Genomic DNA, 23,995 nt, shown 5'->3' on the forward strand with positions numbered 1-23,995 from the left:
CTTGCATATTGCATCATGTGATACACTGATGATGCGAACCTGGATATAATTGGCAGTTTTGCATTAAGAGTTATGCACCCCTGAAATGACATAGTGGGATCATGTCTCTCAGAGGTGCTAAAACAGATGCACCCTTTTAGTGTCTACTTATCAGACCCTGGTTCTGTACATTTTGCTAATTAGTTCCTGTAGTTTTTTTTAAACAGTGCTGTTTATTATGCTTCACAATTTAATTAAAAATTTTTTTAAAAGAAACAATCATCCAAATATCCGCAGATCCCATAACAACCCACTTTAAAACCAGAACAGAGCATGAGCCTGTTAGTTAAGAAGGAATTTTAACAAAATGGATGTTGTTGCTGTGCATTAGGTGCCTTTGTTAGGGGTATCTACACGTTGTACGGCTGGGTCAAGAGCTTGGAGACACTCACTCAAGAGCAGGCTCTCGGGGCTCTAGGGCTGTTCTCAGGAAGCACTAAAGGCTTGCATGCAGTTACCATGTAGTGGATGAGATAAGGGGGCACAGAGTTGCACTTTGAAACTAAATATAGGTTATGACAAGCAGTATTTTGTCCTTCATTCTCATAATGCCGCAGTCTCAGACTTATTATTTTTCTAATGTTGTGCAGTTAAGTTGGTACTCTAGTAAGCATAAGTGCTTTGACATCTCTTACTGAAAATAAAGAGTTAAAGAGGTCCAGTAACACGGGTTTGCATTGTTCCCGTGGGTTTACATATACATACAGAAAGCTCAGTCTTGGGTGCTAAAATTTTCTCAACAAACAAGAAAAATGAATATAAAACGGTTAACGATGTACAAGCAAATTTGCTTCTGTATCTTTAAGGTGATGTGGTGGTTAGTGCTGGAGACAGGCTTTCTTTAACACCCCCCCCCCCCCCCCCCACACACACACACACAAAAGTCCAGCCTTTGAACTGCCCTGAACGACTGTCTGCCTTAAGTTCTTTAATCTCCAGCGGCCTGTCTCTTCAACATCAGCACCTCTAAATGTCTTCCTACTTTCAGACATCTTAACTGTCTACACCCTCTGATCTCAGAACACATGCGCACACACACACACACACACACACACACACACACACACACACACACACACACACACACACACACACACACACACACACCATTTTATTTTTCTGCTTTTCCTTAGACATCACACCACGTTCTGTTTTTTTCTTTACACTTTTAAAATTTGTGCATTTCAAGCATTCAAAAATAAAAGTCTTTACTACATGCTATGAATTTCTTTTTGCCACATTATTATTAAAATTTTCACTCTTACTTGCAAGTGAACAACAGCAATTATCCTCTTCTGTGAAGATTAAGTCATTATCAAATTTTACGACTCATGCTTTGGTAAAACCCAACAAACAGTTATTTTAGGATTCTATATTTGGTTTAGTGGATTTTGAGTCATTTCATAGCGAGTTTAAGTGCATAAGCACATTGTTTTGTGTGAAGTCAGTCTGCTCTGTAAAACACATACAATGTCCAGTTTTTCTGAATAAACAATTATCTTACAAAATACTCTGTCTCTATAAATTCTTTTCACAATACCTCAAAGTATGATAAATATTTGAATGTTTTTCTAAATCACTGAATTACCTCAAAAATACCAAGAAATGCTGAGATTTACCTGAAAGACTGATTTCATGGAAATAAAAAAATACGACCCGTGTCTTTGGGATCCTCTTGTTTTTTTGTCCTCTTGTTTTTTATTGAAAGATACTAATCATTGTGCTGACTGTTACTTCTGGTGCCTCTTCTATAGCTGACATAATTTGGCATGTAGCATTCATATAGCTGTAATCATAGGATCGTAAAGGACTTATTTTTCAGAACAGTGAGGATGTTTTCTTAAATGATAGGTTTCCTTGCAATTCTGATAAGACTGTCCCGATGATTAAACAAAAACAAGTATTTTTTTCCTGAGGGGAAGGTTTTCATATTTTCCCAATGGCAGTATCTCTCCAGAATTCCACAATGTTTTCATATTTGTAAACCCATCTTGTTAAAGATGGGAAATACTTTCGATTTCTATTGAGATTTTAATGGACATCTCTCTTTTTCCCCCCACAAGGTGGTCTCTAACCCTTGCTTCTTTTACAATGAACACACGTCTCCCAAGTGTAACAGTTCCCATATTCACATGCCCAGAATTTCTTTTATGGATGCCTACGGTCACAGTTGATCCCTGTTACCTCTGACATTCCCTTATGACCTCTGACCCTGACCAGAACAAGGCCGCCAGGCGTCACCATACAGTTACAGTGGTCAAAATAACAGACCAATATAGTGATGTGGTTTTATTCTCAGCAGCTGTGACTATGCTCACAGCCTCAGTGTGGTTCCTGTCAGGAGCAATAAGCGCTGTGACTTTCAGTTGTTTCGCCTTACAGTTATCTCTTATGGAGCCTCTAGGCTCCTGTCCTCTGCACCAGCACCAGAATACACAACTCTGTCACTGACATCACACAGCTAAGACTTTACAAACCACGCGTGCATTATATACACATTTGTGCATTTGTAAAATTTCACATGTACACATATTTGAACACATGGGAGCAGTCCTCATGAGATTAGACCCATTACATCAGCCTTCAGAGGTACTCCAATAAGCTCTGTGTAGACAACGGTTCCTCAGTCACATCATTTATCATCCAGGCCAGGACCACTTCAAGGCCCTGAGAGGTGCATGGTGCTGAGGTCAGTGGTGGGGGTGGATCTCTCTAAAGAGTTAGCAACATGAGTGAGGGATGAGCTAACAGTGTTAAAGTTACCATAGGTGTTATATGTAATCATTGGAGGGTTTCAAAATTCAAGTTTGATGGCTTAAAAAAAAGGAAAAAAGATTGAGTGCCACAAAAATCTGGTGGTTAAAGGTACACGTGCTAATCAGTTCATTAAACGCTTTGATTGGCTCAGAAGTTCAGAAAACCTATTTCCTCAGTTCGGGTAAGTTTTTCTCAGGTCCTCTCTGTGTTTTTAACACTAAAAACTGTGCACGGTTCATGCATTGCAGTAGTGTACATGCACTGGTTCTTCATTTCCTCTTGGTGTTCGGATCAGTGACAAGAAAGCAAGTGTCTGATTCACTTGGATCCTTTCATTCAAAAACGGACCCAGCGAGTGTTCGGTTCAGTGAAGTAAATCCTTCATTCATGAGCTAGATTTCTCCCTTTCAAGCCAGACAGCGTCCTCCCTAAGGAATAGAAATGGCTTTAACTTTTCCATGCTTTGTCAGAGCTGTAATGAAATCCATTCTACCTCGGCAATGCTTCAAACTGATCCACCAGCAAAAAAAAAAAAGACAAAAAACCTACAACTGTAGATTAAGATTAACTTTCATGAAGCAATAAGTCAGTACTTAGTAGCTAAACACTTCCATGTACATCCCATTCCTCCAGCTGGCTTACGATAAATGCATTACAGTAGCACCTTAAGGCACCGTCAGTGTCATCTTGTATTTCATTTGTTTATGTTTTTGAATTGATTTGATTGATTAATTTGAAGGATTAGATTGTCAGAAGATTTTTTTTTCAAATATCAGACTTCCACGCTCAATATATTCTCATACAATTCAGTTTTCCTCAGAAGAGGATGATTTAGCAGTGGCATCACATCAGTCACTACTGCTCCTCGCTTACCCCTTAGCTTTATGGATGGCTGAGAGGACTGTGAAACTTCTCTTACCTCTTTGTGAGTGTGTGTGTGTTTGTGTGTGTGTCTGTGCGCATGTGTACTGTGTGTGTATGAATTGGAGGTGGAGCTGTGGGGTGAGTGATGACACCGGTGGTGTAATCCCACCAACATCTGCTTCTAATCTGCAACATGAAAAAGACACTCGTATGACCCCGTACGTGCCCCCAACCATCTTCTACCCCCACCCCGCTCCTTCTGCCTGATGTTGCTCTTTCTCATTTCAGCCCAAATCAAACAGTGTATCGAGTTACGAAAGATTTTGACCACAACTTGCAATCAGACATACAAAACAGGGAGTATACATTTGTTTTATGTGCATTCTTCCGTTCCCCCGCGCTGTAGTTCGGGAATTCCACTCAGTCTGCTGCTTACTGCACGTTTTGTTTGAGCTGCTTTTTTTCCTTCTCTTTTGAGACGAAGCGCAACAAAAGGAAGCCGAAAGTGTCATTTTTTTCCCCATAAAGCAAACCTGTTAGTTTTCAACATTTAATTTTTCACAACAGTGACAAAACAAAAGTAAACAACATCAAAAGCGACGACAGCTTCTACGAGCAAAGCCCTTCCCTTTTTGAAACCCCTCCAGGTCCAAATCTGTGATAACATAGGAAGAGGAAAAAAGGGAGCAGTACTCGGAGCTGGAGATTGTGGGTGTATGTACAGCATGCGGGGACTTTCCAGTGGATGAAGATTGCCTCACTAGAGGAAAGTATTTATTTAGGAGTAATTGAGAGAGAAATACCTCTGCAGCCAAACGCACAGCTAAAGCAGATGAGCAAGAAAGGGATGTGGGTGATTGAAACACGGCTGCAATTTGTTTTAACTGGCTGTAGAAGCAAGCATGGCAGAGCTCTTAGGGCTTGGTAGTTGTAAATCTGGAGCCTTTCAGGAGAGTTGTCGGTTCATAACCTTTCTTTTTCTCTGTCCCTCCCTTACGCCTCCCAGGGGTACATTTAGCTGAGGAAATGGAGCTTTTCTTCCCTTTATTTGGCTTCCTTGTCACAGGCAAACTCTCTTTCCCTCTCCCTCTCTTTCTCTCCCTCTTTTTCTCTTTTTATTTCTTTTGGCGTCTGACAAACACACACACACACACACACACACACACACACACACACACACACACACACACACACACACACACACACACACACACACACACACACACACACACACTTGCCATGACCCATGTTTTTGCAGGATCCCCTAACTGTTTCTGTCCAAACCAGCTAAGCCAGGACAAGGACACAACACAGATATACATTAGAGAAAAGCACTTCCCCCTTTCAACAGCAGCGGCTCTGGGATGTTGTGTAATTCTTCCGTGATCTGCGTTGTCTCCTTTTTCTTTTTTTTTTAAAGTGTGTGTGTCCATTTGTACGTTAATTTCTATCTGAAAGACACGTGTGTTGCTTTCTTACATTTAGATGGAAGTGATAGAAATGCATGCAATGTTCAAAGGGTGTTTAAAACAAATGGCCAAACAACAGAAAATAATGAAAAGCACCTTACCTATGTGTAGTTTTACTTCAGGTAAGTTGTTTAGAGATGTCTTTATTTAATTTTATTTATTTTTTTGGCCAACTACAAGTAAATAAAATGTAATTAATGTCAGTAATGACGGTGTCCTGTGGTCATTTTCACCATCAGCATGTATTTGCTGTCCAGTTAAAATCATACATGTCCAAAATAAGTGATTTTGATGTTTTATAAATAGAAACTGTCTAAAAGGCTGAATAAGGGATTTATTTTGGATGAAAACTTCTGAAAACAGGGACTTTTGTGTTAACCAGAGATATTATTACATGGCTTCCACAAAGATATTTTAACTTCCAACATTTTCTGCTTGCTCATCTCTAACAAGTGCTCCTTTGTCATTGAATGAATCAGTATTAGTCTTTGTAAAACCTTTATATGTAAAAAGAAATGTATTCAATGCGATTTCAGTATTCCTTTGTTCATTCTGCTAAATGAAGTGCTTTAAATGCCTTAAAATAAAGAAAAAAAGGAAAAAATATATATATTTTTAAGTGGGAGCCAGAATCAGGAGTAACATGAGATTATAACTCTGAAAGCACAGAGGTTGTCATCAACCCAGCAACCCTACAATAAAAGTAAACAAGACAACAACCTGAGCAGCTGAGCTGTACACATAACCACAATGACACCAACAGAAAACATGTCATCATCACAGAATATGCACACATTTTACCAAACATCTTGAAGCTCTGCTAAACCAAACCATCAACTTCTCCCACACTCTCACTCGGGAAGCTGGTATTGAGTGGCAGCTGCAGACTGCAACAGAAAAATCTATGAAGATATTATTTGTTATCTGGGTAATAAAGGGGAAAAAAGGTACACGTTGCCTTTGCCATTGTTAATATTACCAATCCAACACTGTGACACCTACCCGTGCATATTTCTTTTCAACATGCTATAATGGTAAATGGTAAATGGCCTGTATTTATATAGCACTTTACTAGTCCCTAAGGACCCCAAAGCGCTTTACATTTCCAGTCATCCACCCATTCACATACACATTCACACACTGGTGATGGCAAGCTACATTGTAGCCACAGCCACCCTGGGGCGCACTGACAGATGCTAAATAAAATAAAATAAAATAAATAAAATAAAGATTGTTTGTATGTGAGAATTTATTTGATTTTTATTGCGATTTAACTCATCTGTAACCTGCAACCGTTGGTGGGAACGTGTGAGCGGATCTCCCTGTTCACACCTCAGGTTCAAGGCCTCTGCCTTTGCCAACCTATTGGCCTGTTTTGTCATCTCCTGCCTCAGAACACACACGTCCACAAACGCACACACACTTTTTCTCCTTCACCCCCAATATTGCCTTTCCTGATTCCTTCCTTCCTACAGACCACTGACTGAAAAAAGTGCAAGTCTCTGTGGTGGTAGCAGCATTTGTGAGTGAGTGAGAAGCGCACAGCTCTTTGGGATGCAGCAGTGTGTAACCCTTAGACCTGAGCGCTTCTCACTCACCGCTGCGGGTCAGCACTCAGAGTTTACACAGGGGGCAAAGGTGTTAATGCTACATGCTTTAAAGAAGTACAAGATGTCTTCACTTCAGCTCTAACAGGCACTGTGGGTAAAAGCTGGAACTAATCTGAGGTGTGTGTGTGTGTGTGTGTGTGTGTATGCGTATGTGTAAAAGAGAGCATAAGAAAGCAGTGAAGTAGGTAAAGTTTAGAGGTGGTCTCGCAGTGTAACTGTACGCCAACATTGTTTCTTCAGCACAAATAGGAAAAGGGCTTTCGCCTCTTTGCTGCATTTTGATTTTGTGCCTGTTTAGAACAAAGAAGGCCAGTTATTGTGCAGTGTGAGCACACACTGAAATAGCCTGTCGCTGGCAATTAAAGCAAAATGGGGAAAGCAGCTAATACGTAAAGATTGTCTACATTATCAGAAAATACAGTGTTTATGAGAAAACATGTACATATGTCTCCTTTTGATTCAGTGCATCCTTTTGACTTAAACTTAGGTCATTTTGGGGTTTTTTTTACATTTTGCTCGTTACCTTATTTTGCTTTGCTCTTCATCTGCTTTGGTGATCTTCATTACATCGCATGAGCAGAACAGGCTCATTATTTGTTTCATGCATACTAAGTAATCTTTTAAAGTCTAATTGATTATGTGCACATGATCCACTCCAGAGAAAGCAGAGTAAAAGGAAATGGAAAACAGAGCGAAAGGAAAAGTAGCCATTTTTTTTATCAATTTCATAACTTTAACTTTGCCCTGAATTGATTATGTTTTTGCTTTTTTTAGCAATAAAATAGCCACCCAGAAGAAGCTGCATGCACGTTTGGTTCAGCAAAACTAGACTTAGGTCATAGCACTGGTAATGAATGAAAACACATTTGCGAGCAAATCAATTTTTATAACCTTTGCGTGTTTATTAGATATTCTGAGGCAAATGCAATAAAGTGGCCAAAGCCAATATTGTATGCCGTGAAGGCTGGTGGAACAATTCCAAACGGTAATGTCACCTCCAAGGACCGAGCACAAATATTACACATTGACTTAAGGTTCAAATCAAAGTGGTGCGTTTTTACGACCATATATGCTTCCTTAAACCCACACGAGAGCGCAAATGACAAAATGCTTATTTTTGTGCGATGATGTTTTTTTTTTTGTTTGTTTGTTTTTTCAGGGTTGGACGCAGACGCAGACAAACACCTTCTAGTCCAAACATACGTGCACACAAACACAGTCACACGCACGTTGTCCCCCTTCCACAGCCAAGGGAAGTAATGAAAACAAATGGCAGAGTTCTATTCCCACTGGGACCTGAGGAGGAACTTAGTCATCAAGCTAATTTTATTCTTGTCTGGCTCAGAGACTCCATTTCCTCTGGGTGTTTTTACAAACGCTGGGCTGCACCACGCCATCGGCCAGTGATGGATATGAGGGCCTGATGGCCGGATGGCAGATGCTGGCCCTGTAACTCAAGCTCCAAACACTTGCTGATGACCCCCCTTGCACCCTTAGCATTCCTCGCTCAATGCAGAGTAGCTGCTTGTGTGTGTGTGTGTGTGTGTGTGTGTGTGTGTGTGTTTGTGTGTGTGTGTGTGTGTGTGTGTGCAAACTTGTACTTTCCAAACAAACTGTACTTCTATTTACTAAGCTTAAAAATATCATAGCCACACAGTTAGAAGATGGAAATTACTGTTTGCATATTAATGCTCCAGTACAAAACCATACAGTGAGTTTGTGCGGTGATTGCCTTTCTCAAGCAAGTAATTTTTATACATATTTAACCTTATCTCACTGTTATCATCATTTTAACTATTTAATGAATTTAGGCCAATATTTTTTTTTTAAAACATGGTCAGTAAAATTAATCAAGTTGATTCAGTGAAGTAGGACCTAAAATCTCAAGGATGTTGTTGAATACTAATATTAAATAGAGTAAATCTACCAATCTTGCAGTTTAGTTAAGACCTCTATAACTCTAAGTGCATCCGATTACTCCATCTTTGCTTCCCCTATATGCTATGAATAAGAATCATGTTACCAGCAGTGGCAGGCTGTAGTTTAGCAGCTTAAGCAGTGAGAGCTCTGGTTTCTGCTGCAGGCTACTGTGTTGAGAGGCTGGTTAAGCTTGCAACAAATTCAGATTATTATGTAATTTGTTGTTGGACTTTTAGTCTCCATAATTTCCCAAATATTTGTTGGAGTTGCTGTTTTTGTAAAAAAAACAACAAAAAAACAAAAAACAGTGACTAAAATCAAGAATAAACAATAAAACCTAATGAGTGGCTGTAAATCTTTCTGTATGTGGCCACAATGCATATTTTTCAAAAAATGAAACTTTACTTTACTTTTTTAGCTGCAACATCTGTGTTTTAAAATGTTTTAGCACACAACCAAAATCCTGTGGTGTGTTTTCTTGAGATTCAAGCATAATGGATTGTTACGCTTCATCTAAAAAGCTACGTGAAACGTTCCTTATTATGTGCTGATTAAAAATGAATGCTAAAAACTCTAATTTTGCCTGAAGTTACGGCTAAAGATGGATGAAGCATGTCACAATGCTTCGTTGGGTGAGCTGGATTAGCTGGATCAGCATTACATCTTCCCATCCTCGCTCGCACCACAGTCCCATTCTGTGACATGCACACAGCTGGGAGCGGAGGACACTTGGGACAAAGCAGAAAAAAAGCCAAATGGCCTCCTGTTAGAACTCCTCTGTTACCAGCTTAAAGCCTTCATTCCAATGCATCCTGCATGGATTATTCAGTGACTCTATACCCTTTTAGTCTTGGCTATGGCCTGCAACAGAAAAAAGAACCTTATTGTTGTTGATTTGTCAGAATGTGGCAACTTTCAGGAGAGAAGGGAAACATTAAAAAGCAATTAATATACTGGTGTGCAAAGAAAAAAGCGGAGTTGCCTCGGCCTCCGGAGGGACTTGGTGTATCCGCAGCCAGACCTAAAAATGCAAAAAACATGCAAAAGATGGCTTTTAGTGTGACTTCTGCAGATGGATGACTGACGGCAGGCGGCGAGGGACATACAAAGGCAGTTTACGATCAGCATAATCAATGTGACATCAGCACAATAACATAATGTGCGGGGGTGGGAGTGGAGTTGGATGGGAGCACAAGATGCCCTTTTTTAATAAAACTGCAACTTGTTCCTTACGATTACACCTTCCCGATCTTTGCCCGAAAGAAGTTTTTCTCAGGCTTTTACCACCCCACAAAGAAGACTTAACATCGTGACAGGATATCAGTGACACCACTTTAAAAGCAATCAAGTATGCATCTAAATCTCGAGCTGACAGGTCCTTCTGTGCTTCACTGTAAGGAAGGACCCGGTCGTTCTGTTATTACAGGTCGCTCTGTGCGATCCACATTTCATTATAAAGTGGGAAAACCTAGCTTGAAATTAAACTAATCTCGTATTACTTGAATTTGAACGGAAAATGAAACTGTAAATAACATTATTATGCTTTGTGTAAAAAGCACGAAAGCGGTTTCAGTTGTGTTTCAACCTAGACTGTGCAGCTCTCAGCTACACAAGCTGATAGCTGTGTGGTGAGCTTAGCAGCTTTCAACACATACACATAGGTGGGTGTTGTGCATTATTATGCGCTTAGCTAAGTTTTCTAAAGTAATTGTCACCACAGTTCAAGTGCAGTTTTACACTGTTTTTATACTTTTCTTACTGTAATGATGATTTTTTTCCACCCAAGATTTCCACCACCACGTCCACATACATTGAGGTGTTAATGAAACAAGTATTTTTTGTTGGTTCCTCTCACTCCCTTACCTTTCATTCAGTCCAAGGCTAAGGAGAGTGGAAAGCACTGCATCTAGCAATAACCCCTCAAATCCTGCATGCTACTGCCATTACAATAAGGGAAGAGGAAATCAATTTTGTCTGTGTTTTGGCATTCGAGAATAACCAAGGTAAACGTGCTGCACAACAATGTAACACTGAAAAAATACACACACAGGGAAACTGGAAGTGGCTAACCTTGGTCTGAACACCATGGAAACCGGGCACACAGAGATGATCTGGGAGCAAAATACCTGGAAACTGACGATTTGAAAGCTGGTAATTGAATTAGATGAAAATCTGTTAAAAGCACTACAAAAATTTGTTCTTATTGGATACAAAGTACCTGTATTTGAAACACAAATCCCACTACTAAATCCTGACAATTTACTACTGGAGCACACTGACACAAGCTCTACAGTACAGGCCTGCACCAGAAGTTCAGTCCGAGCTCAGGAATGACTCATGTCTTTTTTCCTCCCCTTTCCTCTCTTTGCTACGTGATGTGACATGTGCTCCAAAGCCCAGGTGTCATGCTAGCTACATGATGGCTTTTTCCTGCTACAAAACTCGTTTATCATCTAAGGGGGCCTGTTGGGTTTTAACTTACTTTGAAGCACTTGATCCTCCATCTTGTCTGCCATTTGGGGCTCACTGTGTCATGGACGGGGTCACAGGTAGGGCAGCATCGGCGCACACTCCCCCTCGTCCTCCAATCCAGTCAGCGCTTTGACTTCCCATCCTTTGCAGTACAGATAGATAGGGAAATAGGAAGGTTGAAAGAAAAAGGGGAACTAGCTATTGGGGAGTGGGGAGGGCAGCCAGACAGCGTCGGGCAGAGCCGAATCAATTAAGGCACATCAAATCAAGAATTCATGCACACCGAAAGTGACAAATATTGGCTGAGGCGGTCAAAGCTGTCGGGGTCTTGACACAGGTTACCCCACCCCAATCATCATCAGGATTGTCATCATCATCTCTCTTTGTCTCTTTATATCTCTGCCCTCCACATCCCCTATCTTACCTGTGACATCTGTCTTGTTTTCTTCACAAATATAATTTCCACATATGCAAAGTGTACATACAACCATATATCTACAAATATCTACAATTTATACTTGTGGAGAAATACTGTGAAAAGCTTGGTGAGCACAGCATAAAACAGACACCTGAAATGTGGCTGTAACCCTAACCCTTTAAAATCTTATTCAAGCTGGTGCTGAACCTAACATATGACCTGAAATTATATTTTTGCATTAGTTTTATTGATTAATACCCTGCCTTGCTAATGCAACCTGCTAGCTATGCCATATCTTAGTCGGTAACTGCATATTTACCTGCAAGTGACAACAGCTTTGGATTCAGACAATTACGAAAGAATGAGGCCTGATTGGCTTTTAAGCCAAAATTTGATTTGTGTTCATTTTCAGAAATAATATAGCAGTATTATGAGTTTTAAAACATAACACAAGTGCAATTTGTTGAAATGGGACTTCTGTATATATTTTTTTAACATTAATTTACATATTTATGGTAATGACGTTCCAGCATGTCAGGCTCTCGTTCCTAATAAAAGCTGGTTTTACAGCAGGTCCATTAAAAGCCTTCCTTACCTCTTGCCGGACCGTTCCAGCACTGAATCAAAAAGCACGTAAAAGGAAAATTCTGTGTAAAAAAGGTAGGATACAATAAATCAGTTCAGGCACTCAGATCCGAGCAAACCGCTGAGCTCAAAGTATCAGCCATTACAACATTTGTGGGAGTTATCGGCCCATTTGTGCCCCCTATCTCCCCTTACTCCTCCAGGTCATCCTGGTGTCATCAGCTGGCGTGAGCATATGTCTGACATCGTGGTCTCTATGTCTGTCTGCTTTTCTTTCCCTTTCCCTCCTCCCCTGCCCTCCAATACCCAAAGATCATGTCACCGTCCCTGTCACTTCTGTCGGCCGTGGCCTGGGTAAGGATGTAGCGACCACTTGATATGTTTATATGAGGATTTCGGGGGCGAACATTACCGTGTTTTGAGAGCGGAACATCTGGTGAGGGGAAAAGGTTACAGTATAGGGATACCACTAGAGCCACAGCTCTGCACAGAATTCCTTCCATCAGATAAATCAAGCCAGCAAGTCACTGAGAAACAGGAGGGGCAGTGGAGGGATAAGAGGGTGAAAGGGAGGAAAGGGGCATTACTCAATCTTGCTTTGTACAAGATGGGCTTCTATAAAAATGGGAATCCTGTATTTATTGTGGTGGATTCACTCGGCCTCCTTCTCTCTCTCACTCTCACTGATTCCTTTCTGTAAAAGGTCCGTTTACCTAAATTACAAAAACAATGAGCTTGGTGTGATTTTTCAGATCTCCACCCTGATTTAAACTCTAGTGTCATGTTTTAATCCAGCACTCAAAGGGTTAAAGATTTTGACTATTGTTGCTAGGCAATATTGAGTCAGTACAGATTGTCATCTTAAAATTTTCATTCACTCCAGACTTGATGAGTGATTTAAATGTTTTATATTTTTTTTTAGCATTACATATGTTCACTGATTATGACTCCTATATGTTGCAGCTTCAGCAGATCAAAGAAAAGCTATGTACATCTTGCTAGATACCATTTAGAATGATGAGCATGTTTACATGTCATAAATTTGGTGAGCTGACATAAATTCTTTTTGAAATGCAACACTATATCATTCTGCTATGCAATCTGACATTCCTCTTTATGTTTTTATATAAATATGTTATATAAACAGACCCCATATTGATCATTTTTGGCACATTAGCCGCTCCCAAAAATGTTTTAAATTTAAGTTCATTCTGCCAACTATGCCGTAACTGTACTGTGCCTGGTGTATTATTGGTTAGTTATGTCTCCCACCTGTCAGTATACTTGTATTTGTATCTGTTATTGCTTTTAATTGGTTCTGTGAAGTACTTTGGCATACCTTTGGTTTTTAAATGTCCTATATAAATAAAATTGTATTGTATTGTATTGTAAACTATGTTAACAATGTGCTCTAGCTCCATTTTAATGGCTTTATTTTGTGAAAGCTTTCCCAAGTTCCAAAACATTACCACACCTTAAAAAAATACACATTAGAATATTTAACATAAAGAACTAATCTTAAACATTTTCGCAATTTCAAATGGCAGTTTGTCAGCCTCTCTGTAGGTGAACAGTTTGTCTTCACCAATTCCTTTCTTTGATTTTTGATACCAACCTCCACCGCAATATCCTTCCACCCATCTCTAACTCTCCCTTCTACTATCCATTCTTTCCCGTCACGTTGAGGAAACAGAGAATCGAGGCAGGAATGACTAAAGCACATGTCAGAAGACGTAAGGGCTTCTGTGGTGGCCTACGAGATGAAGCTGTCAGAGGAAATGCTGTCAGTGCGACACCCAAGTATCAAGGGCATCTTTGTGTCTTCTCCTCTTCTGTGCCTGTCCTCTGTTGCCTTGCTTAATTACACTGCATGTATGCTAGTACTGCTATTGTCAGGGGCTTGACATAGCTACACTGTTGGCATGCACAGAGCCAAGTTTTGACACAGTGCCCCGGAGACTGCGCTGTGTTGTTGTGATGTGTTGTTGAAGGGTTGTCTGCAGAGGCAAGCGAGTTGAGATCAAGAAAAAGAGGTCATGTGGTAACTTTGTAATTTAAAATACTTAAGAAAATTAAAAAAAAACATGGATGGGTGTATCCTTTGCAAATCTTTTTAAATGCTTTGTAGAAACTGCCCGTTGTATTTGCATATACACAAAGTATTTTCCTGCCTGTGTACGACTCTTAATCTGCACAAGTGGTACATTATGGCTAGCAGTGGACGCATACCTCACACCTCAGATTGACCAGGAAGTAGTTGACAGCTCTCAGTGCCCTGGCCTGCCGCTAATTTCTCCACTTCCTTCCTGCTAGCCTAACTTAGCATCAATCACCTCTCTCCACTTGCACCGCTAGTGCAGACCAATTTCCTTAATGCTGATTGCACTGTAAACCAACTCTCCTCACTCGCTCCGGCTCATGTTCCGTTTTGCTCGTTCATTCTTCCTTTCTTCCCTTTCACAGCTTCCTCTTAACTTGACAAAGTAATGATTCAACTTTTAAAAGCTTGCTTAGCTGAAATAGATGAATGATGTTTGTATACATTTGCTCAGATTGAGTCTGGGTCGTGTTATGTTCAGCTATAAACTATAAACCCAATCTGTCAATCATTAAACTAGAAACACAGCTTAGTTTGCCTCCTCTTACTTGACAAAAATAGCATAGCATAGCCTACACGGCTGGTAAATCTGATTCACATTTAGAGGCTTCCACATAAAATTCAGAGAACTCAGTGAAGGGGTGAGCTGAGATCCCTGTTTCCTGCTCACCAATGAGAAATTCCCTACAAGTTTTAGAATCATCACCAAGACAAAAACAGGTTTGCTATGTCTCACCTTCCCTGAATCTGTGCACCCAGCCCACATCTGAAGCCAGGAACTGTGCCAGATTGTGTGCCTTTACATACGCCCATGTGTGCTCATGCTTCCTTTTAACTCTGTCTACAAGCCCAAGAGATCCCAACAGGATTCTACCTGCTATAGAAATTCTCACCACTGATAAGAACAAAACCAGACGACAATTTCAGTTGGTCGTAAGTCTTTTTAATTTGTTCCATTAGCGTTATGTGCTAACACAACTGGGATTTTGCCAGTGCCGCAAGCAGTCAAATATACATCTTACCGTGAGAAGAGTTAGACCTAAATACAGCATTCATCAGCTGTCATCTCATCAGTGTCATTCCGACCAATTATGGCATCCAGTTCCAGAATCCCAGTCCAACACACCTTCCATGCAATACATGTACTCCTACGGACTGTGGAAGAATTAGCATAGCATGTTGAAAGTCAAAAATGTAAAATATTCAATTTCAACACAAAGCTGCTTAAAATGACCAAAAAGCTTTCAAAAAATCGAACAAAACATCCCCCCGTTTATACATTTAAAAGTACATGGAAGCTTAAGAGAAGATAAAAGCATAAACATTGTGATAAAATTTGAATTTAGTTTCAGTTCTATCAAGTGACCTGGGAATAAATGGTTATAAGATGCCATGCTGATAGTTTTTGCTCAAAATAACCACTGAATAAAAAGCCTTTCTTTAAATATTACCAAATACAAACATCCTTATTGTTTGCTAGATGTTCAAAACCTAAATCATGTCCCTGAGATTCTGCCCTTTTAAAAGTTTTTTTTTTTTTTTTTGGATTTACCTGCTTTTGCTTTATCTTTGTGTGAACTGCATCATGTATGTAAAAGTCTTGAGATCCAGTGGCAGGCTTTTCCCATTGGAGAGATTGATGAAGTGCAGTGGCCAGAGGGCCAAGGGAGCAGTAGTCCCCTGCTGGGACTTCACTCTGACCCACTGAGCACACCACAGTCACACAGGATACATCATTCAATCTGCTGCTACGGCATGCACTCATGCACGCACGCACGCACGCACGCACGCACGCACACACACATACACACACAGGCCTTGCAGTGGACAACATAAGGGCTGTATGGGTAGGAAGAAATCGTAGCTGCTTTAACTCTTGTCCTAATGGCTGGTACAGAGTGGCTCAAGTTTCACTCTTGCTCCAGGGCCCACCACTGACATGCTGCTACATTATGTTAGCCTGTGTTTTATTTGGCTCTGTTTGGTATAGCGTAGTGGGATAGGAAGTGAGGGAGGGGGTGCGGGGAGTACTACTGAAGGCCCAGCAGGAGGGCTAGTCCAACACAAACAGTAGGAGGCTGATGCTTGGTGTTCTTTGCTACACACAAACTGCGGTGTTTCATGCAGTCCAAGCCACAGATGGAGCAATTCTGTCACCATGTTTGTGTGTTTTGTGTGTGTGGTGGGATTTGCAGAGTAAATGTCGACAGGTTCGGTTTACAAAATCATCTGGGGTATGTAGTCCTCACTGTATGCCCTATGTGGAAGAAGCATAAAAGTGTCCAAGGGAGGAGGCACAAATGCTGCACAGTTTTGAGTGGCACGCATGTCACTTCTTGCTTGATGTATGGCTCTGATTGCCATGGTCAGGTTGCCCCAGTTTCAACATATCGCTCCTAGAATGATCACTGCTTATTCAGCCATTGACACTGACTTGTCTGGGACTGCCTGGACTGGCGACACAGTCTGGGAGATTCCTAGAGAAAGCCTCTGGTGCATACACATGCCTGTCTGCTGACACACACAAGCATGAAAAGTGGGGGTTAGGTCGCCCTGACAAATTACCTACATCCCCGGCGCTCTGGTGGCTCAGCATGGGGGAAACTCGATGGCCCAGTAGGAGGTGGGAGGATAAGTGGAAGGTCAGGGAATTGAGTGGGGACAGCACCCAAAGCCAGTGCTTTCTCCAGACTTGGAGGTGGACGTTTATTTTAAGTCCCTTTATCCAATCTTTCAGCACAACCTGTGTTTGAATGTACAAGGGGCACAGCGATTCAAAGCAGAGTGAGAGTTGTAGACATTTATGTGTGTGCGGGCATGCATGTGTAGAGCAGCGAAGGCCAGCGTTCCAGACTGCAGGGAAAGGATTAGGAGACTGGAATGCAAGACACTCCTTGACCTCGGTGCGACCTTTGAGACTAAATCCCTTGCCCATATCTGTCCCTCATGGGTCATGATCCAATTGGTTACCCCTTTAGAATGCTGACCTCTTATCCACCTCGTCTCTGCCTGCTTGAAACATCTCCATTCACTGATGTTGGGGCCTATAAGCAAGCTCGCTCAGAGGACAACTGCACCATGTTAGCTGTAGACTAGATTTTCAGGGTGCCTGAATAACAACTCAATGCTGAAATTCAAAAACATATTTGTTAATGCAAGCCAACGTTAGGGCGGAATATCACTCTTGTTCTGCCTTTCAAGTGTCTATGTACACCTAAAACATAAATGAAGCGTTTCTCTTTACTCTGTTTTGAAAGTCTATACGCTTTTCCATTTGCAAGCGCGTCGACCAAGAGTGATGGTAATGGAGGTGGAGAGGAACGAACACATCAGAACTGCGAGTGAGTGGCAGTGACACTGAACAGCAGCAAAGAGCTGGGTGGCAGGCAATCAGAGAGGCTCTCTTTCACTTAGGTCCCACATGACATGGCTGACTGGCGAGATGAGAGACAGATGGGTGCCTCGCTTGGCACTGAGGGCCCCTGAATAAAATATCACACTTCTGATTAATTCATATTTCGTCTGCAATGGGGGAAAAAAAGCATTATTGTTTTTAGATGCTGTTCAGATGTCGTCTATTGTTGATGCAGAGCCATTCATTAAATTTTTTTTTCTTAAGCTTATTAAATTAGTGATGATTGACGTAATAATTGGCTGGTACTGTTAAGCTGCTGAATTCCAATCACCATATAAATACCTTTAGAATAAACATTATGATTAAAAGAGTGGTAATATTTAAAGTTTTCTAGTGTAGAAATGAAAACTTTTTTTTAAAGCAGTGTAAAATCAATGTGTGCATTTCTGATTGGCAGTTCGGTCTGACGAGTCAAACATTTAAAGCATGTTACAGGTCAGGGGGAAAAAATTCCACAAATTTTCACCCAACACAAGCACTTTAATGTTTCTTAAACCTTTTAAAACACAATTATCTACACAAATCAAATGAACACTTCAAGACAAGACCAACTGGGGCAAGTGGCCTCTACTAACAGAATTTAACTTTACTGTTTCAGCAGCCCTTGAAGTCGCCATCCTCAGTCAAAAGCTAGCTAATGAGTTAGTGGCTGTATTTCTTCTTCAAGACAAGGATGCCTGCACTGTGACGACGTGTGAATGTGTGAATGATGCTGAACTGTCCAATCAAATTCTTAAAGAAGGCAGTTAATCCATATCGACTAGTCAGGGATGCACAAAATTACACCCTGAGGGGCAAATTCCAAGCTGCAATTGAAACTGAGCCTCAGAACCTTGGATTGACTGAAAAACTGTTGGACTGTCCATAGTCTCGTCCATACAATGCATCTGTACAACAAGGTCGATACATAACTATATCATTCGCAAGAATTTAACACATGATCCTAAAACCCTCGATTGACAAGCCACCACTGATAGCACCAAATCACAACAACATTCACCTCGAGGTGCTTTATATTATAAGGTAAAGACCCTACAATAATACAGGGAAATACACAACGATAGATGAGCAAGCGCTTGGCAACAGTGGGAAAGAAAAAACCCTTTTAACAGGAAGAAACCATCTGAAGAACCAGGCTCAGGGAGGGGCAGCTATCCACCGGTTTGGTGTAAGGGAAGGAAGACGGGACAAAAGACACATCTAGATGCTGTAAAACTGATACCCACGACGTGGTGCTTTGATATGGCATATGTGGGATATGTTATTACAGGTCAGCAAAAGCAATGGCACAATTTAGTGAGAGGAAATACTAATTTCCATACAACATAATAGTCATATCAGGGTCATCCGCTGGCTCCACATTAGTTGGTTCATTAGAAAGCAGTCAAAAAGTGCTTAATGTTAGGGTTATCTGGAGGTAAATGAAAATAAAATGTAATTAGAATGGGTGTAGAACGAGGGGGAAATGGAGATTTAAAAAGGAAGTAGAGGGTGACATGCTAAGTAAGCTGTTATGAATGCACCTGTTATCAACTTGTGAGAGTAACAGGGGAAATAAGGAGCAGTAAAGGAAATACAGGCGTGGTAGAATCCAATCAGCAGTCAATCACTGATTTTGAGGTTAATTATCTATAATGGGTATGCTAAAAGGTCACACAGTTATGTCTTCATGCAAGCAAAAGTTTTGATAAACTGCTATGTTAAGAAATAAACGCTTTAGCTTTCTGTATTGTTGTGTGTTGTGTTTTCTTATTCTGTTTAATCTTGGCATTATGACACTCTGAGTGTGAGCATATTTGCGCAAATGAACACACATGATTGCGTTGTCCCCGGTGTAAGGGTGCTTCTCTGTGCATCTGTCTGACAGGGGCAAAGAGAAGCAGCTGTGAGGAGCCTGCAAGCTTCCCCAAAGGTGCCCCTCACCTGTGTCACCTCTGCCTGCCAGCGCCATCAAGGTGCGTCAGTCTTACTGCTCTGGCACCTTTTCACCTGTGGCACTATTCCTCGCTGGCTAGCACACCGCTATCCTCACCCACTGCTCCCCTCCTTGTTTCTCAAGGCGTCTGTCACTCACCTGTCATTTCTTTCATCAACTCCTGGTTTCCACCTTCTTGCAACAGCCCCAACGAAGGCGGAAAAGGAACCATCGGAGCGAAAATGGTGACCACTTTGTCCCAGTTCTAGGCTTTGCTGCTTCAAAGAGTGACACATCACGGAGGTGGTGACTGACAGCCACTTCACACTACAGCATATTTCTCCGCGGAAGCACTGGAGCCTGGAAAATTGACAAGTTAAAGATTTGACATTCTTGAAGATATATATGTATATTGGAATGGTTACATGTAGTAGGAGAGAATGATGAGGTAAAGAGCAAACAGTTTACATTTCAGTCCTGAACTGAACTTACCCTGACACTATTAAAGTTAAACAGACATATGTTGGTACATTAGTAGAAGCACAAGCTCAGTCATTCACAAAACAAACAAAAAATTAATTTTAAAAAATAGAAAAAAGAAACACTACTGAATAAAACATCTGGAAAAACAACAAATTTTTTCCTGACAAGAGCAATCATTCTTGCTGCACGTCTTTGGTGTTTGTTCTTTCAAAATAAGTACAAAATAAAAAAGAAGATAGTGAAGGCCTTTTGTTGGAAAACATATTATGGCGGCAATATTTCCCTGATTTAGTTTATATCTTGTTTGTTGTTTGAAAAGAAAAAAAGTTTAGTAATGTTTAATGTTAAAAAAAAAAATCTATACTTAAAATCTAATAAATACTTAATCTCCCTAATACTTTCACACATGCATTTCTTATACCCCTTCTGGCTGTGAGCAGGAGCCTTACTTTCTGTAACTTCGTAGGTAGCTGGAGGGTTTCTGACCTGCCTTTCTGCTCTGAGGATAATGATTGACGCGAGGCTACCCCAAAGGTCAAAAACACCACCAGTAACAAATTTGCCTTCACCAAGCATACCACACACTGACAGTGTTGCTCAAATTCCAGTCCCAGTGCTGTGTGTAGAAAAACCTCATAGGTTACTTCTTGATTGAGAGGCTGAAGACTAACATCTCTCCAGGCAAGGAAAGGAAGGAGGGGATAATGACAATAAGATATCTTATTTTTCTTCTTGCGGAGTTTCCTCTGCAAGGCAGCTCTCACACGCGCAAGGAAGAGGCTCTTGCAGTGGTATTATTGGAATAGTGCTAAAAAAAAAAATCAGTTTTTGAAACTATTTGCCACGAAAATCCAACCTTGTTACGGCCATACAGTGATGTTTTTTTATTTCACATTTTTGCCCAAGATTCAAGCACATGCAAGAAAGAACAAAATAAAAAATTTTAAAGAGCCCTTGGCCGTGGCCAGAACTCTGACCATATCAGTTGGGCTTTGCTGCCACGTGGCATATGGCACAAGACAAACTGTCAGGCTTTTTCCCTCCTGTCTGTGCTTGCTTAGAGATGACAGGAGCAAGAGGACGTTTGTGTCCAAGCAGCAGGCATCAGGCAGGCTTAGCGGTGATTTGGGGGGAAAAGGGGAGAAAAGCAGAGCATCTTGCTGTGGTGAGCAGTGATGTGTCTGCATGGCTGAGTGTGTGTGTCGGGAGGGGGGGCTACACAGTAGCTGCGGGGGACAGCACGGTGCCTGCGATTGTGAGGAAACTGCAAATTGATCAAATTGTGGAGGCAAGACTTTGGGCCTATTATCTGGGTCATGTCAATGTCTCTCTGGTCTCCAGTTGGTTCACAGGGCCAAGTGAGTGTGTATGTTTGTGTGTAAAGAGCCGAAGCTTGAAGAGCCAAAAATTGAGCTTTTGTATGTGTGTGTCTAGTCAAACCTCCGTGTGCATGCTGTTTGCACAATGACTCTCCACCAAATAGATTTAACAAACACCAAACACAGTGTCCATTAGCACTCAAGTGATATTTCTGAAACGTTTTGTGGGTGAATTTGAGGTCAAATCCTGCATTTGCAGAAGTTTAACCCTTGTTAAGGTTGCACCTTACACTGCTCCAGAATTTGGGCCCCAAAATGGAAACTTTTGGAAAAGCCCTAAACCAGTTTTAAAAGGATGGAGCTGTGTTTTCGTCCAGACGGTCAGAAACAGACACATTTAGATACGATGGTGCAGACGATATGCTGGTCGGGTGTTAACAGTCACAAAAATTAAACATTAAACAATTAAACATTATAGCCAAGTTAGTACATAACTGGAAACTCCTGACCCATTGCCACAGTGACAGATTACACTTGCATTTTTCTGCTATTTTCAGTAACAGCTCAACATTTTCATCAGTCCCACCAACAAAATCTCTGGACTTAGTTGCTATTCTTAGTCTGCAGTATTTTATACAAGTAATACAGACACATGTGCAGTGCAAGTAAATATGTATTTGTCTTTCTAGACGTTGCTTCTGAACTGCATTAAAACATCTTTCTGGACCAATTTCTTTGTGTTGCAAAAACAAAATGTATTAGTATAGCCAGAAGCAACTGCTGATTCTTTCTAAACTCAGGAGTTTCTTCAACATTTGTTTTCTGGTTTTCATTGCCAAATTCAGACACTTTTCGAGGGACGAGTTGCCATTTTCTTATATCCAATCCGACATGCACGAGTCACATTGTTTGCCTATCAACAGTGATCACAGGTCAACCCTTTATCAGAGCTGACTTGAACAGAGCATATCATGGCTATTAGCTTAGCATGGTGCGTGATCTCCCTCTTTCTTGTTGCTGAGGGTGCTGTCCTATGCAGTTTAGGGACACATGCATGAGGGAGGGCGTCATCATCACTTGTCATCATGCTTCTGTCATAGTCCCTGGAGTTTCAGTGGCTCCCTGCGGTCCCTTGCCACTCTGCCTGGCTGCAGACAGCTGGTTACCAGAGCTATTGCCTTGCTGCCACATGTTTGGGTGTATCTTATATGCTGGTATGAAGTCCAGTCCTGGGAAAATGTATGCAACATTGTTTTTGTATAAATCATTGTATGTGTTTGTACATTATGGGTGTTCTATGTTCACACCAGCTAATATCAAACAGGTGTGATGGAAGCAGCTCCAAGCACAGAGACTGAACAACTCAATTCCTTGTAAATCAGCAGTGCTGATATTAGCTGTTGAAGGCTAAATGGCCATTATGAATCCTCAACACCCTGACACGTTATGACCTGCCTGCTCTAGTGAGGTATGTTGCACTGTGTGTGGGAAACACATGCACACATATGAATGCATAGAGCCTCGCTGCTCTGTGTGTGGGCCATGTTTGCCACCACTTAGTGACAGGTCAGACTCCTATAGTGTGATCAAACAGCAGCCACAAGTCTCTAGAATTCCCACAACACTCTGCCTGGTGGAGAGTGGACAATAAAAACAAGAGTGGCGGGCTTTCATCACAGGCTTTACCAAAGCCTATCCTATTTTTGTTCCCTCATGTGGAATAACTTTTTGAAGATTAGCTAAATAAATATGAGCAGTGGCTCAAAATTGCACACATGTAGTCTGTGCATGTTTTACACTCCCTGAATGTTGATAAATGCAATAAAAGCAACAATTTGACTTTCAAAATAGGTCACAGGTTTTGCTATAATTTCCATTCTTTATTATATTCACCAATGTGGCTGCTGAGATGTGAGATGTGATGTTTGAAAGTCAGGGCAAGAAACACAAAACACTCAAATGATCAAAACACATGTAAATACCGCAACACTTTTGCCAGATAATCTAACACAGTGCACAGGGAGGTAAAACTAAAAGTAAGGGCATACAGTATTCTCACTGTGATACAGAGACGAGCCTGCAAGAACATCATATTATTGCAGCAGCTGTGGTGATCCCACAATTGACACAAAGGGAAGTCGCGACCACGGACCATACTCTTGACCATATGAAGGCCGCGTGCTCTATGGCCTAAATCAGCACTGACAATTTGCCAGTGTGGGTTTTTTTTCTTGTCTGTGTTGGCACTTTAGGGGGATCTTTTCACAGTGGGAACAAATCAGCATAAAATGGCATAGAAAAAGCTTGAAATCTTCTTAAATGGTGCATGTTTTGTGTGACGATTATAAAGAGACACAACTGCCTTGCAGCAGCACATCGGCTGCCCCCATAAAGAGATGGTGCCGATGTCTTTCAGTGGCCCCTTAGCCCCCTCATTTCCGGTGCCCTTGAGAGCGAGGTACTTAGAGCCCGTTGACGTTACATCGTTGTATGTCAAGCACTCAAGTACGAGGGGCAGATGTATTCTGATTTAGGCAACCGCTGCTGATTAGTGCTATAAAACTTGAGGCTAAACAGGAAAACGGCCAGTCAGCCAAGAGGTATTGTAGTAAGGAAGGGGCCCTATCTGTA

Source organism: Maylandia zebra, linkage group LG7, assembly GCF_041146795.1.
Source record: "Maylandia zebra isolate NMK-2024a linkage group LG7, Mzebra_GT3a, whole genome shotgun sequence".
Classification (NCBI taxonomy): domain Eukaryota; kingdom Metazoa; phylum Chordata; class Actinopteri; order Cichliformes; family Cichlidae; genus Maylandia; species Maylandia zebra.